The following is a 22,271-nucleotide window of genomic DNA, read 5'->3' as shown; positions in this document are numbered from 1 at the left end:
GTTCTCCAGGATTGGTTCCCCCCACCCATTGTCTTTACGGGAACATATTTGCCCTGTGCTCTCACTATTTCCTCCTGGAAGACCCTCCACTGCTCTGGCACAGTTTTATCTGCAAGTAGCTGCTCCCAGTCCACTTGTGCCAAATCGCATCGCAACTTAGTAAAAAAGCCTTTCCCCAGTTTAGAACTTTTATTCCTGGCCCAACCTTATCCTTTTCCATAACTATCCGAAATCTAACTGAGTTATGGTCACTATCTCCAAAATGCTCCCCTACTGATATGCCTTCCACCTGCCCGGGCTCATTTCAGAATATTAGGTCCAGAACTGCCCCCTCCCTTGCTGGGCTTTCTACGCACTGTCTAAAAAAGTTCTCCTGGATGCAACTTCAGAATTTTGCTCCCTCCCTACCTTGCACAATAAAACTATCCAAGTTCATATTTGGGTAGTTAAAATCCCCTACCATTACTGCCCTATTATTCTTACACTTCTCTGAAATTTGTCTACATATTTGATCCTCTATCTCTCCCTGACTGTTTGGGGGCCTATAGTACACAGGTCATATCTGACTAATTAGATTGAAGTTTTTGAGGAAGTAACAAGTAGGATTGATGAGGGTGGTATAGTTGATGTGATACACATTGATTAAAACAAGGCTTTCGACAAGGTTCCACATGGCAGACTGCTTAAAAAAATAAAAGCCCATAGGATCCAGGGGAACATAGGAAGCTGGATACAAAATTGGCTCAGTGGCAGGAAACAAAGGATGGATGTTTTTGCGACTGGAAGGCTTTTTCCAGTCAGGTTCCGCAGGGCTCAGAACTGGGCCCCCTGCTTTTTGTGGTCTATATTAATGATTTGGGCATAAATGTAGAATGATCAAGAAGTTTACAGACAGCAGAAAAATTGGTTGATAGCGAGGAGAGTTGCTGTGGACTGGAGGAAGATATCAATAGACTGGTCAAGTGGGCAGAAAAGTGGCAAATGGAATTCAGCCCAGAGAAGTGTGAGGTGATGCATTTGGGGAGGTCAAACAAGGCAAAGGATTACACAATAAATGGGGGGGGACCGAGAGGTGTAGAGGAAGTGAGGGGTATTAGAGTGAATGTCCACAGATCCCAGAAGGTAGCAGGACAGGTTGAGAAGGTGGTTAAGAAGGCAGATGGAATCCTTTCATTTCTTAGCCGAGGTGTAGAATATAAGAACAGGGAGGTTATGCTGGAACTATATAAAACATTAGTTAGGCCACAACTTGAGTACTGTGTGCTGTTCTGGTCACCTCGTTACAGAAAGGATGTAATTGCATTCGAGAGGGAACAGAGGAGATTTACCAGGATGTTGCCAGGGCTGGAAAATTGCAAATATGAGGAAAGATTGGAGAGGCTGGGGTTGTTCCCCTTGGAACAGAGGAGGCTGAGGGGAGATTTGATTGAGATGTACAAAATTGTGAAGGGCCTGGATAGACTGGATGGGAAGGGCCTATTTCCTTTAGCAGAGAGCTCATTGATGAGGGGATATAGATTTTAAGTGATTGATAGAAAGATTAGAGGGGAGATGAGGAAAACCTTTTCTCACCCAGAGGATTGTGTGGGTCTGGAACTCACTGCCTGAAAGGGGAGTAGAGGCCGGAACCCTCAACTCATTGAAAAGGTGTCTGGATATGCACCTCAACTGCCGGAACCTGCAGGGCTACGGACCAAGTGCTGGAAAGTGGGATTAGGCTGGGGGGGTTCGTTCTTCAGCTGGGGCAGACACGATGGGCCGAGTGGCCTCTTTCTGCGCTGTAAACATTCTACGATTCTACGTTACATTCAGACGGTTGCTATGCAGCCATTCACACCTCATCTGGACACATCTTTTGTTTCTTTATTTTACCCATTACCACTGCCTCTGGCTTTTGTACCATGAAACCTTTTATCCTTTAATCTCTCCTGCCCTCCACCCTATCACACACCTTCCCTTTTGTTCATCGACATCATTCCCCACCAGACCAACTCCTATTGGTCCAAATAAAATCGGCCTTCCTGGTAATAAATCCATGAGTTCTGTCATTGGTGGAGATTGTGGAGATTGGGGCTGGTTAATTGGTTCAATGTTGCTGCTTATGGTCTCATTGGTGTCAGTGAGTGCAGCTTGTGTGTATAAAAGGTGCTGCTCGGTGGCTGAAGGGATGGTTGAGTTGTTTGGTATCATGGGGGATTTTGTAGTGAGGGCTTTGTTCCCAGTGCTGGTGCTAGTTGGAGCTCTTTGTGGCTCTGATACTTGGCAACAGTTTCTAGGCCAGAGGTTTCTATGGAGCAGAGTCAAAGCCACCCCTGTGCCTCAGACATTCTCTCCTCCTGGGCCTCCCTTTGGTTCCCATTTCCGTGTGTCTGAGGGTGGGAGTGTGTCTCCACTGCAGACTGTGATGGTGCAGTGTGGAGAGGACAAGCTGCTGCTCAGGGTCCAGCTGGATTTATTTGGAACCTGGCACCTGATCAAAGCTGCTGACCTGACCCTGGTGGACAGCAGGCTGTTGGCCAACCAGTATATACTCTCAGAACCACACTGTCCTCTTTGACTATGGACTCCATGAGTGTGGCAGCAGGTTGCAGGTAATGGGAATCCTCAGCTCTTGCTCTAAGCTTGGGCTGTAGGTTGTTCCCCACTCTTCATTCCAACACTGAGTGAGATGTCAATGATATTGAGGAGATATATCTCCTGCTTTATAAAACTACAAATTAGCTTTCTATCTTGTATTGTATTTTGCATTAACTGGTTCCTGAGTTTCTCCAACCTATGACATCAGCCCCATTGGTCTTGAACCTTCTCTTTGGATCCTCCAAGCTTTTCCTTTTGTTGTTTAGAGGATTTTCATCTCTATTCCCCTCATTCAGATCAATCCAACTGGAGGTTTCAGTCCAGTTTAATCCAACCAGGTTGTGCCTTAAATGAAGAAAATGGAATGAGAATGGAGATGTATTGGACTAAAGAGGAACTCCACACTTCCCACTTTTCCTGTCATTGGAATAACTGGTGCTCTGGCTTCAAACTCTTCTATTTCCATGCTCCATGTTACTGTCCACTTGTGGCTCCTTTTTACTGTTAACTGAAGCTGTCCTTTTGTTGAGTCACTTCCCTATTAATGGATCCTGGTCTTGTTCTGATGATCGCCCTCTTTGGATAAAGGGCTGAGGTTGCATTGCAGCCCATAATGAGGCCATTCGGCCCCTCGAGCCTGGTCCCCAATCATTAAGATCCTGACCGAACTTCTACACAACCGCCATGTTCCTGTCCTCTTAACAAGCTCTTTAATTCCTGTCATCAAAATATGATAAATATCCTAATATTGTGCTTTATTGTATTATTGGGGTTTGGATAATTTGTGTGGGGCTGAATTGGACAGTTGGTCTGGAGGCTTTGAGTCATCAAAAAGAATCGAGCTTTGAAATGCTAAATCCATAAACATGGCTGAAGTTTTAGAATGAGATGTGATGAAAATTTGCTTTTTCATATAACTTCGGATAGCTTGAATTTCCAAGCGATGGTGGGATGTTACACCCAGCTTTCAGAAACTAAGCTGAAGTGTTAATTTTTTCAAAAGGTTACTGATAAATTAGTACTCAAGTTTTATATTATGAAAAGTGAAGTTGCAACAAGATATGGGAACAATGCAATTTACCTGTCAAGGGGATGAGGCTGAGTCAGTGGTGAAGACATCCTAAGATCTTTCACAAATGTGAGAAGCCTCCAGCCTCTGCATCAAGTTCCTGTCTAAAGGAACCAAGGATGTGTTAACTCGTGTTGAATTCTCCTGTCCAGGTGGTGTTGCTTTGCCTGGGTCCATTCAAATTTTTTTTACTGTTGCCTTAATAAAGGTGTCACTGGGAGCCAGATTAATCAGAAGATTTTGGGAGTTCTCATAGTAATTTATAGACCTATGTATGTGCTTAATCTCTTTTTTAGTTCATGTTTACATTTTTATCTAAACCTCCTGAATTTGTGGCAGTCTTTGCTGTTCCTGAATTCCGGACACTGATCTCAAAATAAAATACTAATTGCAAAACAGTTGAGCGCATGATCAAGTTTCCCTCGTGGATTTGATCCACCTGACTAGCATCATCTGCCACATCATAACATTCCCTTAATGACACAAAATAAATCCATCTGTCTCAAACATACTCCGTGACTGAGCATTCACAGCTCTCTGGGATAGAATCCCAAAGATTCACCACCTGCTGAATGAAGTAATTCCCTGTCACATTAATCTTAAGTGACCCCCTGACCTGAGAAGCCTACACCTAATAATCAACTCTCCTCCGGCTGGGAGGAAGCAGCCTCTTCACACTGACCTTGTCAATCCCCCTCAGAATTGTTTTCAGGGGATGGGATGACTTCATTGTTAACTCCTGTGGAGAACATTCTCATTTCAGATCAGTTCTTCATTCCTTAACCTGATTCTTTCAGATGATTGGAGATTTCCTCATCTACACCACCCACCTGAACCACACCCCAGAGTATCATGGATCTGTCATTGTGAGAACGAATGGAGCTGTCGTTCCCATTGAGTGTCGTTATTTGAGGTGAGAATCTTTAACCTCTTTGTCAATAAGATTTACAGCTGCTGGTGGTCTCTGAAGATGTCCTAAAATGACTCCCCTGCCTTTCCAGGAAGGGCAATGTGAGCAGTGACCCCATCAAGCCCACCTGGATCCCATTCAGCTCCACCAAGTCTGGAGAAGGGCATCTGTCATTCTCTCTGCGCCTAATGAATGGTATGTGATGGGTGGATGGGGAGTGATTTCCTGTAGTCACTCACTGGGAGTTACAGCCACTGTCTCTAACCCTTGTCCTCTTGTACTTCATGTGACTGGCTTACAGAGCGCACTTCGACTATCTACTACCTGGGTGAGCTCATTCACATTGAGGCCTCTGTTTCAATGATCAACCACATGTCCCTGAAGCTCTACATTGACCGCTGTGCAGCTACATTGAGCCCAGACAAGGACTCCACCCCGAGATACAGCTTCATTGACCACAATGGGTAAGGAGCTCTCTGCTTTCTCCAGCTGGTCCCATCTCAATGGCTTCACTTGATTCACTTCCTGTCCCTTTTTAATCTTTCTTCAGTTGCCTCCTGGACAGCAAAGCTGAGGACTCCTTTTCAACCTTTGTGTTGCCAAGAGACGAGCGGGAGCTGGACAAGCTCCGGTTTGACCTGGATGCGTTCCGTTTCCTTGGAGATGACCGTTCCTTGGTAAGAGGAAGCTGATCATTGGGGTCTCCATGTTGGGAGGGAGTCACTGAATCATGACGTGTGTTGAATGTGTCCCTCAGATTTTCATCACCTGTCACCTGAAAGTTGCTCCATTGGATCAGAGGGATTCCAGGAACAAAGCTTGTACTTTCCAGAAGGTGCAGAATGTGTCAGTTCCCCCTCTCTCCATCAGGGACGTTGTGTGGGGATGTGATGCACAACCTGGTTGATGGGCTCTTTCTCTTGTTTAGCTTGACTCCATTGGAGGAATCGAGCATTGACATCTGTGCCTGTTGCCATGTGGGTAACTGTGGTGCCACAAGGGAGTTGTGGTTTGGTCCCAGAGGAAGGAGAGATCTTGTACCTGAAGGTGGTAGGACATTGATCCTCTAGATGTTGGACGTCCCCCTTTCCCCTCTCTAACTGGAATGTTTGATGTTGCAGAGAGTGAAGCTGGATTGAAGTGGGAGGGTGAGGCCTCACTTGGAGCCCTGCTCATTCTGGATACTGATGTGACCCACCTGGCAACAGAGTCCCTGAATGAGGCTGAGCGAAGGATGCAGGAGAGGTCTCCAGGTGGTGAGTTGGCCAACTGCTGGTTTCCATTTTCCCCTCAGTGTTTCCTTCACTAACCATTGGTTTCTCATTGCTTTGTAGGTGTGCAGTCTGAGGTGGTCCTGATCGTGGCCCTGACTGTGACAGCTGTCTCTCTGATCTCTGCTTCATTGCCGGCCTTGTTCCTGTACAGGAGACACAAGCAAAGTCTGGTCAACCAGTGATCAATAAAGCAGTGATTCCTTCTCCCTTGTGTCTGGGACCTGATTTCTCTGCATCCTCAACATGTTAGTTAAATGTCTCTGTGGAACTAATGGCTGGGGCTAGTCTATCCAAGCACAGAACTCGGCCTGATGATGATGGGTTTACTGAAGATAGAGAGAAGCAGTAACTAAATTTTTTTGTGCTTCAGACCCCAGGCTTGGTATCTATAGCCACCCAGTGTGGGGGAGGGGGTGTGAGCAGTTCTGGGTCCTCCTTGTGGACCTGCTCCTGAGCCTGGCTGCCTCATTCTCTTCCATGGTGATGTTCACCCCCTGGAGAGGGGGCTCACTGTATTGGAGTGTTTGAGGTTTGCTGTAATCAGTGGGTATGTATGGTCTGGTCTACACCGATCAAATAAACATCCTGTTTGCAATCATTTGTCTTTCATCTCTAACACCTGGTGAAATTGTACAATTGACTGGTCAACCAGTTAACAAAGGCCTGTCTGTTGTGGGGAATAGTTAATCTGCAGCTCAAACAGAAGGTGATCTGAGAGACAGCATGGCTTTAAGTGGATGGGACTAAACTCTCAATTTTCATCGGAGCTCACTAATGAGGATGTTGTCCACTTGGACTTCCAGAAGGGATTCCAACTTTCACAGACATGGAGGGAAAATGAAGTGTTTGGGGATCCGGAGAACATCATCTGACTGTCAGGAATTGACATGTGGTGGTTGCCAGGGATCTGATCTGGTGCCTGAACTTCATTTATAATTTGTAGGGATATCCAAGCTTGCAGGTGGTAATTTTCATGCAGACAGGAGCAAAAGGGATTGAATGAGTGACTAAATGATTGTTCATGTTCTGTGATGGAGAGTGAGGTCATCCACCTTGAACAAAAACTAGAAAAATCATGCTGTTATCTGAAGGAACAAATTTGAGTCCAATACCTCATTTGTAAATGGTTAATTGGGGCTAATGGGATGTTGGCCTCTCTCAGATGTGATGCTTCAGTTTTCCAAACTCTGGGCACCCACACATCTGGATTTCTGAGGTTTGGACATCGAACAGCAAAGGAGCCATTGTGTTCTTAGTCTCGCTGCTGATTGGCCAGAATAAAGTTTGGGGGGAGGAGCAGTTTAACTCCTAGATAGAAGGTTGAGTCTGATCTAAGGTGTTTAAACTGTTGGGAGGATTTGGTAGGGTGGGTTTGGGGAATAATTTCCTCTCTGTAGGGAATTGAGAACAACAAACCTGAACTGACATTGAAGCAGGGCCATTGAGAGTGAAATTGAAGGGGAGGGGGAGAGTACCTGAGGAGAGGAAAGTATTAATATTAGCTCATGTCAGACCAGGAAGAGAAATTGTGTGCTCAACAGTTTAGTGGGAGTAAGGTTGAGGGTACATGAGATGAGGGGTCGGGAGCAAGATGAAGTTGGAGAGTGCCTGAGGGGAGATGGAGAAAGACATCAGTCCAGGCTAGGATAGGGAAGAGCCCGAGAGGAAGTTTGTCCTGATGGGTGAGGGGAAGGAAGGGAGGTGGCAGAAGCAGCTGATCTGAACCTTTGTCACAAAGTCCATGAACTGTTTGTTCTTGTTGGTGATGGGAAAGGGTTTTCAAAGATGCTTTGGAGTGGAGAAGATGGAGGGTTCCTAACATTGTAGCATGACCCTGGAATAGTGATGAGTTTTGGCATAGGACAGCGGGACACTGCTTCATGGGGTCCAGCCAGCTCTGGTGGTTATCACTAAACCAATTGTTCTCCCTGGGTATTCAAGACTGAATCACTTTGACTTAAGCAGAGATGATGGTTGGAGCAGGGAGAATGGTCTCCTGTGAGAGACCAATGGATTCATTGGGGACTGGGGGATCCAAGATGAAGTTGCATTATTAATTTTTCCAAGGATGATGATATTGCTGGCAAGGCCAGCATTAATTACCCCTCAGAAGGTGATGGTGAGCTGCTGCACTCCATGGGTATTCAGCTGCACACACTGCTGCAAGGGAGGCAGTTCCAGGATTTTGACCCTGTGACAATGAAGGAACGGTAGTTATAGTTCCACAACAAGATGGTGTGGTTTGGAGGGGAACTTGCAGGTGGTGTTCAAATGTAGCTGCTGCCCTTCTAGATGGTAGAGGCTGTGGGTTTGGAAGTTGCTGTCTAAGGAGCCTTGAGTTAGCGCAGTGCATGTTGTAGATGGTACACAGTTACCATTGTGCATTGGTGGTGCCCCAAGATGGCCGAGCAAGCTACTCAGTGGCAGCAAGTAAATGAAACTGGATGTATCCAGCATCCACCTAGGCACTGGAAGCAACAACGACAAATCCTGTCCTCCTTACAAACATATGGTGCTTTGAGCCAAAATTGGGAGAGCTGTCCCACAGACACCCCGAGCAGTAGCCTGACATCGTCATACGTATGAATCATCGCCGTCCCTGGGGATGTCCTGTTCCACTGGCAGGGCAGGCCCACCAGAGGTGGCAGCCCAGTGGTGTACAGGAGGGAGGGAGTTGCTCTGGGAGTTCTCAACATTGACTCTGGACCCCAGGAAGTCTCATGGCATCAGGTCAAACATGGACAAGGAACACTTCTGCTGACTACCACCTACTGCCCCCACCTCAGCTGATGAATCAACACTCCTCCTCCATGATAAACACCACATGGAAGAAGCACTGAGGGCAAGAAGGGTACAAATGTACTCTGGGTGGGGGACTTAAATGTTCATCACAGCTGCTGAGTCCTCAAGGACATAACTGCAAGACTGGGTCAGCAGCAGGTGGTGAGGGAGAAACCTACCTGACCTTGACTTCACCAATCTACCTGTTGCAGATGCCTCTGTCCATGACAGTATTGGTATGACAAAAACTGGGCATCTATGAGGCACTGTGGGCCATCAGCAGCAGCACAATTGTGTTCAGCCACAATCAGTAACCTTGCGGCCCAGCATATCCCCCACTCTACCGTTACCATCAAGCTGGGGTACCAACCCTGGTTCAATAAATAGTGCAGGAGGGCATGCCAGGAGCAGCACGAGGCAAACCTAAAAATGAGGGGTCAACCTGATTAAACAATAACACAGGATGACTTGAATGCAAAACAGTGGAAGCAGCAGCAATAGACAGAGCTACAAGCAATGGATCAGATCTAAGCCCTGCCACATCCAGTTGTGGATGGTGGTGGACAACTAAACAATTCACTGGAGAAGGGGACTCCTCAAATATCCCTATGCACAATGATGGGGGAGCCCAGCACATCAGTGCAAAAAGACAAGGCTGAAGTATTAGCATCAATCTTCAGCCAAAAGTGCCAAGTGGGTGATCCATCTCAGCCTCCTCCTGAGGTCTCCAGCACCACAGATGCCAGTCTTCAGCCAATTTGATTCACTCCACATAGAACCATAGAAAAGTTACAGCACAGAAGGAGGCCATTTGGCCCATCTTGTCCATGTCAGCCCGAGGACACCCAGGGTGCCCTTTCGAGTCCCACCTTCCTGCACCTGGCCCATAGCCCTGCAGCTTACAGCACTTAAGGTGCAGATCCAGGTCCTTTTTAAAAGAGTTTAGAATTTCTGCCTCTACCACCAACTTGGGCAGTGAATTCCAGACACCCGCTACCCTCTGCGTAAAAAAGTTCTTCCTCATGACCCCCTACACCTTCTGCCACCTATCCCCTGGTTCAAGAATTCTCCACCAAGGAAAACAATTTTACCCTGTCCACTCTATCTATTCCCCTCATCATTTTGTACACCTCAATCAAGTCACCTCTCAGCCTTCTTTGTTCTAAGGAAAATAACCCAACCTATCCAATCTCTCCTCGTAGCCACACTTTTCTAAACCTGGCAACCTTCTTGTAAACCTCCTCTGCACTCTCCCCAGGGCTATTACGTCCATCCTGTAATGTGGTGATCAGAGCTGCACACAATACTCCAGTTGCGGCCTCGCCAGTGTTTTATACAATTCCAACATTATATCCTCACTTTTATATCCTATACCTCTGCCAATATAGGAGAACCTTCCATATGCCTTCTTTACAACCTTGTCTACATGATATCAAGAAATGGCTGAAGGCCCTGGATCTGCATCTGCACTGGCCCTTACATTATTCCAGCAATAGTACTGAAGGCTTGTGCTCCAGAACTTGCCGTTCCCCTGTTCAAGCTGTTACAGTGCGGCTACAACACTGGCATCACCCAGCAAAGTGGAAAATTGCCCAGATGTGACCTGTCCACACAAAAAGCAGGACAAATCCAACCCGGCCAATTCCCGCCCCATCAGTCAACTCTCAATCATCAGCAAAGTGATGGAAGGGGTCGTCGCAAGTGCTGCTTGATAGCACTGTCACTGCTCACTAACACTCAGTTTGGGTTTTGCCAGGGCCACTCAGCTCCTGACCTCATTACAGCCTTGGTCCTCAGGGCAGTGTCCAAACCCCAACCATCTTCAGCTGCTTCATCAAAGACCTTCCCTTCATCATAAGGTCAAAAATGGGGATGTTCACTGATGATTGCACAATATTCAGCTTCATTCAGGACTCCTCAGATACTGAAGCAGCCCATGTCCAAATGCAGCAAAAACTGGACTATATCCAGGCTTGGGCTGACAAGTTGCAGGTAACATTCGTGCCACATGAGTACCAAGCAATGAACATTTCCAACAAGAGAGAATTTCCCTTTGACGTACAATGGCATTACCATCGCTGAATTCCCCACTATCAACATCCTGTGGGTTACCATTGACCAGAAACTGAACTGGAAGAGCCACATAAATACTGTGGCTAAAAGGGCAGATCAGAGGCTAGGAATCCTGCATTGAGTATTTCACCTCCTGATTCCCTTAAGCCTGTCCACCATCTACAAGGCACAAGTCAGGAGTGTGATGGAATAATTGCCCCTTGTCTAGACGAGTACAGCTCCAACAACACTCGAGAAGCTCGACACCACCCAGGGCAAATCAGCCCACTTGACTGGCACCCCATTCACAATCATTCACTCGCTGCATCACCAATGCACAGTGCACAAGATGCTCTGCAGAAACTCACCAAGGCTCCTATAACAGCACCTTGCAAATCCACGACCACTACCATCTAGAAGGACAAGGGCAGCAGATAAATAGGAACACAACCACCTGGAAGATCCTCTCCACGCCACTCACCATCTGACTTGGAAATATATCGCTGTTCCTTCACTGTCGCTGGGTCCAATTCCTGGACCTCCCTCCCTAACAGCAGTGTGGGTGTAACTACACCACAGGGACTGCAGTGGTTCAAGAAGGCAGCTCACCACCACCTTCACAAGGGCAATGAGGGACGGGCCATAAACGCTGGCTGAGCCAGTGATGCCCAAACCTCATGAATGAACAAAAATTATTTTGAATCTGTTTTCATGGTATACGACACGAACAACATCCCAATAATAGTGGAAGGTCAAGGGGCTACAGGGAGCAGGGGTCTTAAAACAACCACTATCACGAGAGAAAGAGTAATGGGAATACTAATGGGACTTAAAGCTGACAAGTCCCCTGGACCTGATGGCCTGCATTCTAGGGTCCTATAAGAAGTGGCTGCAGAGAGAGTTTATGCATGGGCTGTCATCTTACAAAATTCCACAGGTTCTGGAGATGTAATGAAGTCAGGAGCTGAGAGTCCCTGGCGAAATCCATACTGGGCATCAATGAGCAGGTTATTGCTCAGCAAGTGCTGCTTGATAGCACTGTTGATGACTCCTTCCATTGCTTTACTGATGATCGAGAGTAGACTGATGGGGCGGTAATTGGCTGGGTTGGATTGCCCTGCTTTTTGCGTACAGGACATACACGGGCAATTTTCCACATAGCCGGGTAGATGCCAGTGTTGAGCTGTACTGGAACAGCTTGGCTAGGGGTATGGCAAGTTCAGGAGCACAAGTCTTCAGTACTATTGCTGAAATGTTGTCAGGGCCCATAGCCTTTGCAGTATCCAGGGTCTTCATCTGTTTCATCATATCACGTGGAGTGAATCGAATTGGCTGGAGACGGGCATCTGTGATGCTGGGGACTTCCGGAGGAGGCTGAGGTGGATCATCCACTCAGCACTTGTGGCTGAAAGTTGTTGCAAATGCTTCAGCCTTATCTTTTTCACTGATGTGCTGGGCTCCCCCATCATTGAGGATGGGGATATTTATGGAGCTGCCTCCTCCAGTGAGTTGTTTAATTGTCCACCACCATTCACAACTAGATGTGGCAGGACTGCAGAGCTTAGATCTCATCCGTTGGTTGTGGGATTGCTTAGCTCTGTCTATCACTTGTTGCTGATTCTGGTTGGTACGCAAGTAGTCCTGTGTTATAGCTTTACCAAGTTGACACCTCATTTTTAGGTATACCTGGTGTTGCTCCTGGCATGCCCTCCTGCACTCTTCATTGAACCAGGGTCAATCGCCTGGCTTGGTGATGATGGTAGAGTGGGGGATATGCAGGGCCATGAGGTTACAGGTTGTGTTCGAGTACAATTCTGCAGCTTCTGATGGCGCTCAGCGCCTTATGGAAGCCCAGTCTTGATTTGTTAGATCTGTTTGAAATCTATCCCATTTAGCACAGTGGTAGCGCCACACAACACGATGGAGGGTATCCTCAATGTGAAGGCAGGACTTGGTCTCCACAATGACTGTGCAATGGTCACTCCTACCGATACTGTCATGGACAGATGCATCTGCGACAGGCAGGTGGGTGAGGATGAAGTCAATCATTTTTTTTCCCTCACCACCTGCCCCAGACCCAGTCTAGAAGCTATGTCAATTAGGACTCAGCCAGCTCAGTCAGTAGTTGTGCAACCGAGCCACTCTTAGTGATGGACATTGAAGTCCCTACCCAGAGTACATTCTGCGCCCTTGTCACCCTTAGTGCTTCCGTCAATTGGTGTTCGGTATGGAGGAGCGCTAATTCTTCAGCTGAGGGAGGACGGTACGTGGTAATCAGAAGAAGGTTTCCTTCTTGTTTGACCTGATACCATGAGACTTCATGGGGTCCAGAGTCGACACTCCCTCCCGACAGTATAGCACTGTGCGGCCACCTTTGCTGGGATGATGACGGTGGTTTCTGGGACCTGATCTGTGAGGTATGATTCCATTGCTTCACTAGTCTGTGAGACAGCTTTTGGCACTAGCCCCCAGATGATAGTTAGGAGGACTTTGCAGTGTTGACAAGGCTGAGTTTGCCGTTGTCTTTTCCGGTGCTATGGAGAATGCTGGGTGGTCAGCAGAATTAGTTCATTTTCAAGTTGGCTAACGGTCACTAGAGGAGTGTCCCAGGGACCCGTGCTGGAATCTCAACTACTTACAATCCATATGAGCAACTTGGATGAAGGGACCGAGATTATTGACAAATTTGCATCCAATACAAGGATAGGTGGGAAAGCAAATTGCCAGGACACACAGGTCGGGATTTTCCAGCACCACCTGTCACCAGGATCTTCCGGTCCCGCCAAAAGTTAATGGAACTTTGGCTGACCTGCCCCATCCCCTGTGATGGGCACTGCCACATGGGGCCGGAAAATCACGGCAAAGGGATATCGATGGGTTAAGGGAGTCGGCCGATATTTCAGAGATGGATAAAAATGTGGGAAAACGTGAGGTTATCCACTTTGGCAGGAAGAACAGAATAGCAGAATATTATTGAAATGCAGAGAGACTGCAGAATGCTGCAGTACAGAGGGAACTGGGTGTCCCTCATACATGAAACTCCAAAAGTTAGCATGCAAGTCCAGGCAGGAATTAGGAAGGCAAGTTGAATGCTGGGCTTCATTACAAGGGGGACAGAGTGTAAAAGTAGGGACGTCTTGTTACAATTGTACAGGGCTTTGGTGAGACCACTCCGACTGCACCGCGGACAGATTTAGGCACCTTACTCAATGACAAATACACTTACATTGGAGCCAATTCAGAGAAGGTTCACCAGGTTGACCCCTGGGGTGAAGGGGATTGTTTATAAGAAAAGTTTGGGCAGATTGAGGGTATAAACATTGAAGTTTTGAAGAATGTGAGCTGACCGCATTGAAACATATAAGATACTGAGGAAGATTGACAGGGTAAATATTGAGCAGTTGTTTCCCCTGGCTGGGAAATCTTGAAACATGGGGGCACTGACTCAGGATAAGGGGCCCATCATTTACAACTGAAATATGGAGACATTTCTTCACTGAGAGTTGTGAATCTGTGGAATTCTCTACCCCAGAGGGGGAGTGGATGCTCCATCATTGAATATAGTTAACGCTGAGAAAGAACAGATTTTGGATCTCAGGGAATCGGGGGATATGTGGAGTGAGAGCAGCAAAGAGCTCCCAGAATGAGAGCTGCTGAAACATTGGATTGAACCAGGGAGCTTCAGATCCTCAATCTAACACTGTCCCAACTGAGCTATTTCAGCCACCATTTTGCTGTGTTTTTGTGCCATTCTTTTGGAAGAAAATATAACCCCACCTGCTGGAATTCTCCCTCCTGCTCATTCCTCATTTCGTGGCACTGCAACCTGACCAGGGCGTTTCATCTCTCCTCTCTTACACCCAATCACACACCATCCCTTTTCTTCATTTTATCACCCTCCCCTCGCCTAAAGCCCATCACATTTCAAACTTCTCCCACTCCTCATCAAAACTTATCTGCCTGAAACTGCAACTCTCTTTCTCTCTACACACCCGCTGTCACACCCGCTGAGCATTTCCAACATCTTCTCTCTTCATTAAAAACAATTCTCTCTTACTCCATATCAGAAACACAATGGACATTATGCAAAATAAGTTCCCTCTCACATTCCCTCTCAACTTGTTTGCTTTAAAACTTTGCATTTTTATTCTTATGAAATTGTCTCAAATTAAACACACAAACTCCTGATATGGACCCATGCATCCATTTAGCACGGATGGACGATCAGTTCACAGACATTTCACTATTAATCTGCTGCTGTTAATTGTTGCCATGGGCCTTTAAATTAGGCAGAGGGTGATGACATCATACAGACACACTTGGCCACCATATCAGAAAGCTCCCAGAGTGTAATCTCCGATCTAGCGCTTTGAAAGGTTGGAATTATTGATGTAAACTTGGAAATGTTTGACTTCACAGGCTGGGATTGCCTCAATCTCTCCCTACACTAGTCTTCCTCCCGAGCTGTTTGTGTTTGAGCTATCCCACTCGATTTGGGGCAGGATAGTGGGGGAAATCCAGGCCCAGGACAAAGAGACAAAACCTGAAAATCAGAGCCAGGTCATTGAGGAGAGAAGTTAGGAAACACTTCATCACACAAAGGGTGGGAGAAGGGTAGAACTCGATCCCACTATACAATCACAGAGACAAGCTCAATTAATCATTTAAAACCTGAGATTGAAGGAGCTTTGGTGGACCAGGGAACTCAGGGAGATGGGGACAAGGCAGGTAAATAGTGTTAGGATTCACATCAGCCATAATCTCATTGAATAGTGAAACTCATGTTGCTACGTTTCAATGTTTTTCCTGTAGCTTTGATGTGGATCATTTCGAAACAATGGACTCTTCTGATGTCATACAGTCCTCGTGTTATGATGTCATGAAGATAAATAAATTACAGCAGAGCCTTGGTAGCGGAGAGAGTTTTGTTTGAGACGGCAGCAAGCCCTTTGCTTAAGGATTTGTAATTGAAATACAGGACAGGGCATTGGTGAGACCACATCTCGAATACTGTGTGCAGTTTTGGTCTCCTTATTTAAGGAAGAATTAAGTATGTTGGAGGTGTTTCAGAGGAGGTTTACTAGATTGATACCTGGAATGAGCAGATTGTCTTATGAGGATAGGTTGGACAGGCTGAGCTTGTTTCCACTGGAGTTTAGAGGAGTGAGGGGTGACCTGATTGAAGTCTATAAGATCCTGAATGGTCTTGACAAGATGGAATTAGAAAGCATGTTTCCTCTAGTGGGTGAGTCAGAACTAGCGGCAACTGTTTTAAAATGAGGGGTCACCCTTATCAGACAGAGATGAGAGTTGTGCGACTTTGGAACTCTGCGTCAGAAAGTGGTGGAAGTGGGGTCATTGAATATTTTTAAGAAAGATTCTTGTCAGGCAACAGAATCAAAGGTTATCAGCGGTAGGTGGGAACGTAGAAGTCGAAACACAAACAGATCAGCCCTACTGTTATTGAACGGCAGAGCAGTCTCGAGGGGCCGAATGGCCTACATCTGCTCCTATTTCGTATGTTCATAAGTCAGCAATGGAAAAGAAAGCTAGACAGCATATGAACATCAGGAATAGTGTTGTAAATGATGATGATGAACAATGTCTACACTACCGGCTCAGTATGGTGCACCAAATATCCTATCCTGCCTCATTGGACGAACAATGGAAGAAGTCAGGGAAATTGTACACCACAGAGACAAAGAAACTTTTATACATCCCGAGGCGTCCCACTCAAACCAGACCCAAGTCCTGTCTCCAGTTCCGGTTGCTAAGAAACAACAGAAAGATTCAGCTGCTGGAGACGGTAACAGAGAAAAGGCACCAGTTACCAGATCGGTGGAACTTGGACCGAACACCAAGGTTGGCACAAAAAACAAACCCAACTGGCGGCTGTGAAGAAGAAGGTGAGAGGGAGGTGAAGGGTGAACTGAGGAGGCAAGGGTCACAGTGTCAGGAGGAGGTGGTCACTCAGTGGGATCGGAGGTCAAGATCCAGTGTATAGACCGTCCACTCTCTTTCACTCCTCAAACTCTTCCACTAGGTATTAGTTCCGGAGCAGCATTCACAGAAACCTTGAGAACAAGCCACTTGTCATCGTGACTAGGATTTGCCATTTGATCATTGTCCAGACTGCCATTGACACTCACTCCTTAAGAAATGCACACTTAACCCGTTCACACTCTCTCTGCAGCTGCTGCCCAATCTCCAGATTTTTCTCCAATCTTGGAAGATATTGCTGTCTCTCACCTATGCTGTCACCCCTCCCACTGATCCTTATTTGAAACCCTCTAATCTCCCGCCCTGTCTCTCACAGCACCGGGACCCCATTCATCAAAGTCACAGAGAACAGCTAGTGTGACAGCAACAATTACTGTCATCAGAACCTGGATGTGTGAGAACTTTCTCCAAACCGTCCTCGGTTAAATTAAAGACAGCCTGTTTGGTTCCTGCCAGGACTCGTGTTTCTGGTTTTCACCCATCAGCCTCTCTGACTGCCGGGCCTGACTGCTTGGAATTATGCACCTACCTGAAGCAGAGCTCTGTTTCCTGTTGTGTATCCACAGTTACTTTTAATAATGAAATGTGTCCATCTGCAGGAACGACTGGATCAGGTAAGTGAGGAAAACCAAAGGCTGAAGACAGCGATCACCAGAACGACTGAAGAACTGAACCAGATCAGGACGAAGCTTCAGGAAGAAGTTTTGGGAACCTGAAAATTCAATTTTAGCCTCGTTTAAAAGCTGCCTCATTAACTTTGTCTCCAGTTTGTTTTGAAATTCTAAATTGTATATTCACCAAGACTCGGGAACTCCAATCAAGTCACAACCCGAGCTCCCTCCGTTTGATTTCACTGAGTAGTGAGGTTTATGGTGTGTCATTGGTGAAAGAATTTGTTTTGTAATTTCAAATCTCTCACTCTCATAAGATTGTTCTGGAGAAAATGTTCCAGCGAATACATTTCAAGACAAGAAGCACAAAGAAATTCTGGGGTTAGCTATTTCGTGACTTTTAGTTTAAATGATTTTCACACAGCAACAAGAACTGGAACTGCCCAGCTCTTTCCAATCTGAACTACATGCAAAGAAGGAGGTGTCTCAGAAGGTGGGCGATTTGCAGGGGGGCGTCGCTGACTTGAAAGAAAAGGTATAAATCCCACCCAAAGTGCAACAATGTCCAGTGATTTCCACTGGCCTTATATTGTGTGCTTCTTAACCTCGTAGTAGTTTCATTTGAGGGATCATCATCCCAAATGGCTGCTATAAGCAGGGAGCTTGTATTAATATTACACTCTGCCCCTATTCCTTTTATTCAGGAGTCTTGTCCATCTTTTCAGGTGTCCTCAGTCTTTGCATCTTGGAGTGTATGTGGTACAATGGAGTATGTTAGACTCAGTCCCATAAAGGGTTAACTGTAATAGTCTGTGATGTCAGAGAAGGAAGTGACTTTCTCATGTGATGTGAGATTCTGGGACAATCTGAAGTGAAAGGAAAGCAAGTATGGTCAGAAGCTTGTAAGAATGTTCTCCTTAATCTGTGAATATGTGAAAATAAATGTTAGCGTCTTTATAGCTAGCAGTCTTCAGAATTCACTGAAACTGCTCCAGCCCAACAGCACAATCATATAGTGCACAGTTTGTCTTTGATGATGTGGAACTGGAGCATGTTCTTTGTAACAAGCTGAACATTCCCTGTAATGTCGGACTGGCTGGTTAATGGACACTGTGCAGCTGAACATTCCCTGTAATGTCGGACTGGCTGGTTAATGTACACTGTGCAGCTGAACAGTCCCTGTAATGTCAGACTGGCTGGTTAATGTATACTGTGCAGCTGAACATTCCCTGTAATGTCAGACTGGCTGGTTAATGTACACTGTGCAGCTGAACAGTCCCTGTAATGTCAGACTGGCTGGTTAATGTATACTGTGCAGCTGAACATTCCCTGTAATGTCAGACTGGCTGGTTAATGTACACTGTGCAGCTGAACATTCCCTGTAATGTCGGACTGGCTGGTTAATGTACACTGTGCAGCTCAACATTCCCAGTAATGTCGGACTGGCTGGTTAATGTACACTGTGCAGCTGAACATTCCCTGTAATGTCGGACTGGCTGGTTAATGTACACTGTGCAGCTGAACAGTCCCTGTAATGTCAGACTGGCTGGTTAATGTACACTGTGCAGCTGAACATTCCCTGTAATGTCAGACTGGCTGGTTAATGTACACTGTGCAGCTGAACAGTCCCTGTAATGTCGGACTGGCTGGTTAATGTACACTGTGCAGCTGAACATTCCCTGTAATGTCGGACTGGCTGGTTAATGTACACTGTGCAGCTGAACATTCCCTGTAATGTCAGACTGGCTGGTTAATTTACACTGTGCAGCTGAACATTCCCTGTAATGTCAGACTGGCTGGTTAATGTACACTGTGCAGCTGAACATTTCCTGTAATGTCGGACTGGCTGGTTAATGTACACTGTGCAGCTGAACAGTCCCTGTAATGTCAGACTGGCTGGTTAATGGACACTGTGCAGCTGAACATTCCCTGTAATGTCGGACTGGCTGGTTAATCTACACTGGGCAGCTGAACAGTCCCTGTAATGTCAGACTGGCTGGTTAATGGACACTGTGCAGCTGAACATTCCCTGTAATGTCGGACTGGCTGGTTAATCTACACTGTGCAGCTGAACAGTCCCTGTAATGTCGGACTGACTATTTTTTGGAAAAATATACTTTATTCATAAAATATCTGGAACAACATTCCAAACCACTTCAAAATCACCATCACAAAGGTACAATCAGATTCAGCTTTTACAACATGTATCACCAGGTGCATAAGTACAAACAATGAATATTACAATCATTTGCAGACATTCATTTGAGCTGTACAGCCCGAGGGGATTTAAACATTTCCCAGTCCCTCGGTGCCCTGGCAGAAAGGTCTTAGACAGTGACCCTTCCCCATTGCGCCTTTGCGGCAGCTGCCCCAAGCTTTAGTGCGTCCCTCAGCACGTAGTCCTGGACTTTGGAATGTGCCAGTCTGCAACACTCGGTCGGGGACAACTCTTTGCGCTGGAAGACCAACAAGTTTCGGGCAGACCAAAGAGCGTCTTTCACCAAGTTGATGATCCTCCAGCTGCAGTCGATGTTTGTCTCGGTGTGTGTCCCTGGGAACAGCCCGTAGAGCACAGAGTCCTGTGTCACAGAACTGCTCAGGACGAACCTCGACAGCAACCACTGCATCTCTCTCCAGACCTTCTTTGCAAAGGCACAATCTACAAGGAGGTGAACAACGGTCTCTTCCCCACCACAGCCACCTCGAGGGCAACGTGCAGAGTGGGTGAGACTCCTGGCGTGTAGGAAGGATCTGACGGGGAGGGCCTTTCTCACCACCAGCCAAGTCACGTCTTGGTGCTTGTTGGAAAGTTCTGGCGTTGAGGCATTCTGCCAAATAACAGTCTGCTCGGGAAACCATCCCACAGGGTCCACCCTCTCCTTTTCCCGCAGGGCCTCTAAGACGTTACGTGCTGACCACTGCCTGATGGACTTGTGGTCATAGGTGTTTCTCTGCATAAATTTTTCCACCAGGGACAGGTGGTACGGCACGGTCCAACTACTTGGAGCGTTCCGCGGCAGCGTGGCCAGACCCATCCTTCGCAACACCGGGGACAGGTAGAACCTCAGCACGTAGTGACACTTGGTGTTTGCGTACTGACGGTCTACGCACCGCTTGATGCAGCCACACACAAAGTTGGCCATCAGTATGAGGGCGATGTTGGGCACGTTTTTTCCCCCTTTATCTAGAGGCTTGTACATCGCGTCCTTGCAGACACGATCCATTTTCGACCTCCAGATAAAGTTAAAGGTGGCTCGGGTGATCGCCATCGTGCAGGTGTCTGGAATGGGCCAGACCTGTGCCACGTACAGCAACAGCGAGAGTGCCTCACACCTGATGACCAGGTCCTTACCCGCAATGGAGAGGGAGCGTCGCTCCCACATGCCCAGTTTTCATTTCACCATAGACACTCGCACCTTCCAGTTTCTAACGCATGCCCCGGTCCCTCCGAACCATATCCCCAGCACCTTCAAGCTGTCAGCCCTGACGGTGTAGGGGACAAAGGATCGGTCAGCCCAGTTCCCAAAGAACATGGCCACGCTCTTCCCACGATTTACCTTGGCTCCCGAGGCCAGTTCGAACTGGTCGCAGATGTGGATCAGTCTGCGCACCGACAGCGGATCCGAGCAGAAGACGGCGACATCGTCCATGTACAGGGAGGCTTTGATCTGAGTGCCTCCACTGCCTGGGATCGTCACTCCTCTTATGCCCGGATCCTTCCTGATGAACTCAGCAAAGGGTTCTATGCAACACACAAACAGGACAGGGGAGAGAGGACAGCCCTGCCTGACTCCAGATTTAATCGGAAAGCGATCTGTTTCCCACCCATTGATTGAGACTGCGCTACTGATGTTAGTGTAGAGCAGTTGGATCCAATTTCAAATTCCCTCCCCAAACTACAGTTTGGAGAGCACATCCACCATGTAGGTGTGCGATATTCTGTCAAAGGCCTTCTCCTGATCCAAGACCTCCGTGATAGAGGACAGGAAGGACTGGGAGGCCGTGCTGTCTGTGGGCTTCACGTCATACAATCTGGCATAAAAGGATTTGCTGATCCTCAAAATGTCGGACTGCGATGACTTTACTGAGCCGTCTTCTTCCTTCAGGCTGCTGATCACAGAGCTCTCTCTGTGTACCTTTTGGAAGAAGAAACGTGAGCACGTCTCATCCTGCTCCACGGAGCGGACTCTGGAACGGAAGATGATCTTGGAGGCCTCCGAGGCAAAGAGCGAGGCTTGCTGGCTCTTTACCTCTTGGAGTTCCTCCTTGACATCGACCCCCATCGACTGCAGCCGGAGCAGATTCTGCATGTTTTTCTGGAGTCGAGACATTTCCCTCTGTTCCTTTCTAGCTTTCTGGGTGCCTTTGAGGATGAAAAACCTCTTGATGTTTCCCTTGATCACTTCCCACCAGTGTGTCAGGGACTCAAAGAGGGGTTTCACGGTTCTCCAACCTTTGAAAACCCTCTTGAGCTCCTCAATGTTCTCTGGGGTCAGCAGTTGCACGTTTAGCTCCCATGCCCCCCTGCCCACCCTCTGGTCTTCCTTTAAGTGACAGCCAGCCAGTAGGAGGCAGTGGTCAGAGAAGAACACTGGCTTGACATCGGTGGATCTGACTGCGAACGCTCGGGACACAAACAGCAAATATATCCTGGAACGGATGGACCCGTCTGGCCGCGACCAGGTGTATCTACGCTGCGCTCCGTCTGCAGGGTTGCTGAAGACGTTGTGCAGCTTGGCATCCTTAACTGTTTCCATCAGGGATCTGGACGTAGCGTCCAATCTGCTGTCGGCCCTGCCGGATCGTCCAGCCACATCGATGATGCAGTTGAAGTCGCCGCCCAGAATGACCGGCCTGGAGGTCACCAGCAGCAGTGGGACTTGCTGAAAAACATCCAGCCGCTCGGCCTTTTGTGCCGGGGTGTACACGTTAATTAACCGGAGTGGAGCATTCTTGTACATGACGTCTGCTACGAGGAGGCGCCCGCCCACCACCTC

The 22,271-nt window shown here is 47.3% G+C and overlaps 1 protein-coding gene across 2 annotated transcripts in view; it reads right to left on the bottom strand.

The window, feature by feature from the left end:
- LOC144668778 (EVI5-like protein) overlaps window positions 1–22,271 on the bottom strand; it is a 73,461-nt gene that overhangs the window by 35,878 nt on the left and 15,312 nt on the right. The window contains exon 4 of one of the 2 annotated variants that reach the window (XR_013573556.1): window positions 17,193–17,375. The exons of the other annotated variant lie outside the window; for it this stretch is intronic. The gene's annotated coding sequence lies outside the window, so the exon portion shown is untranslated. The remainder of the gene's footprint in view (window positions 1–17,192; window positions 17,376–22,271) is intronic. 2 annotated transcript variants of the gene reach the window in all.

Source organism: Cetorhinus maximus, chromosome 28, assembly GCF_964194155.1.
Source record: "Cetorhinus maximus chromosome 28, sCetMax3.hap1.1, whole genome shotgun sequence".
Lineage (NCBI taxonomy): Eukaryota > Metazoa > Chordata > Chondrichthyes > Lamniformes > Cetorhinidae > Cetorhinus > Cetorhinus maximus.
The sequence above is the reverse complement of the archived record's forward strand: the minus strand, read 5'-3'. Positions and strand labels throughout refer to the sequence as shown.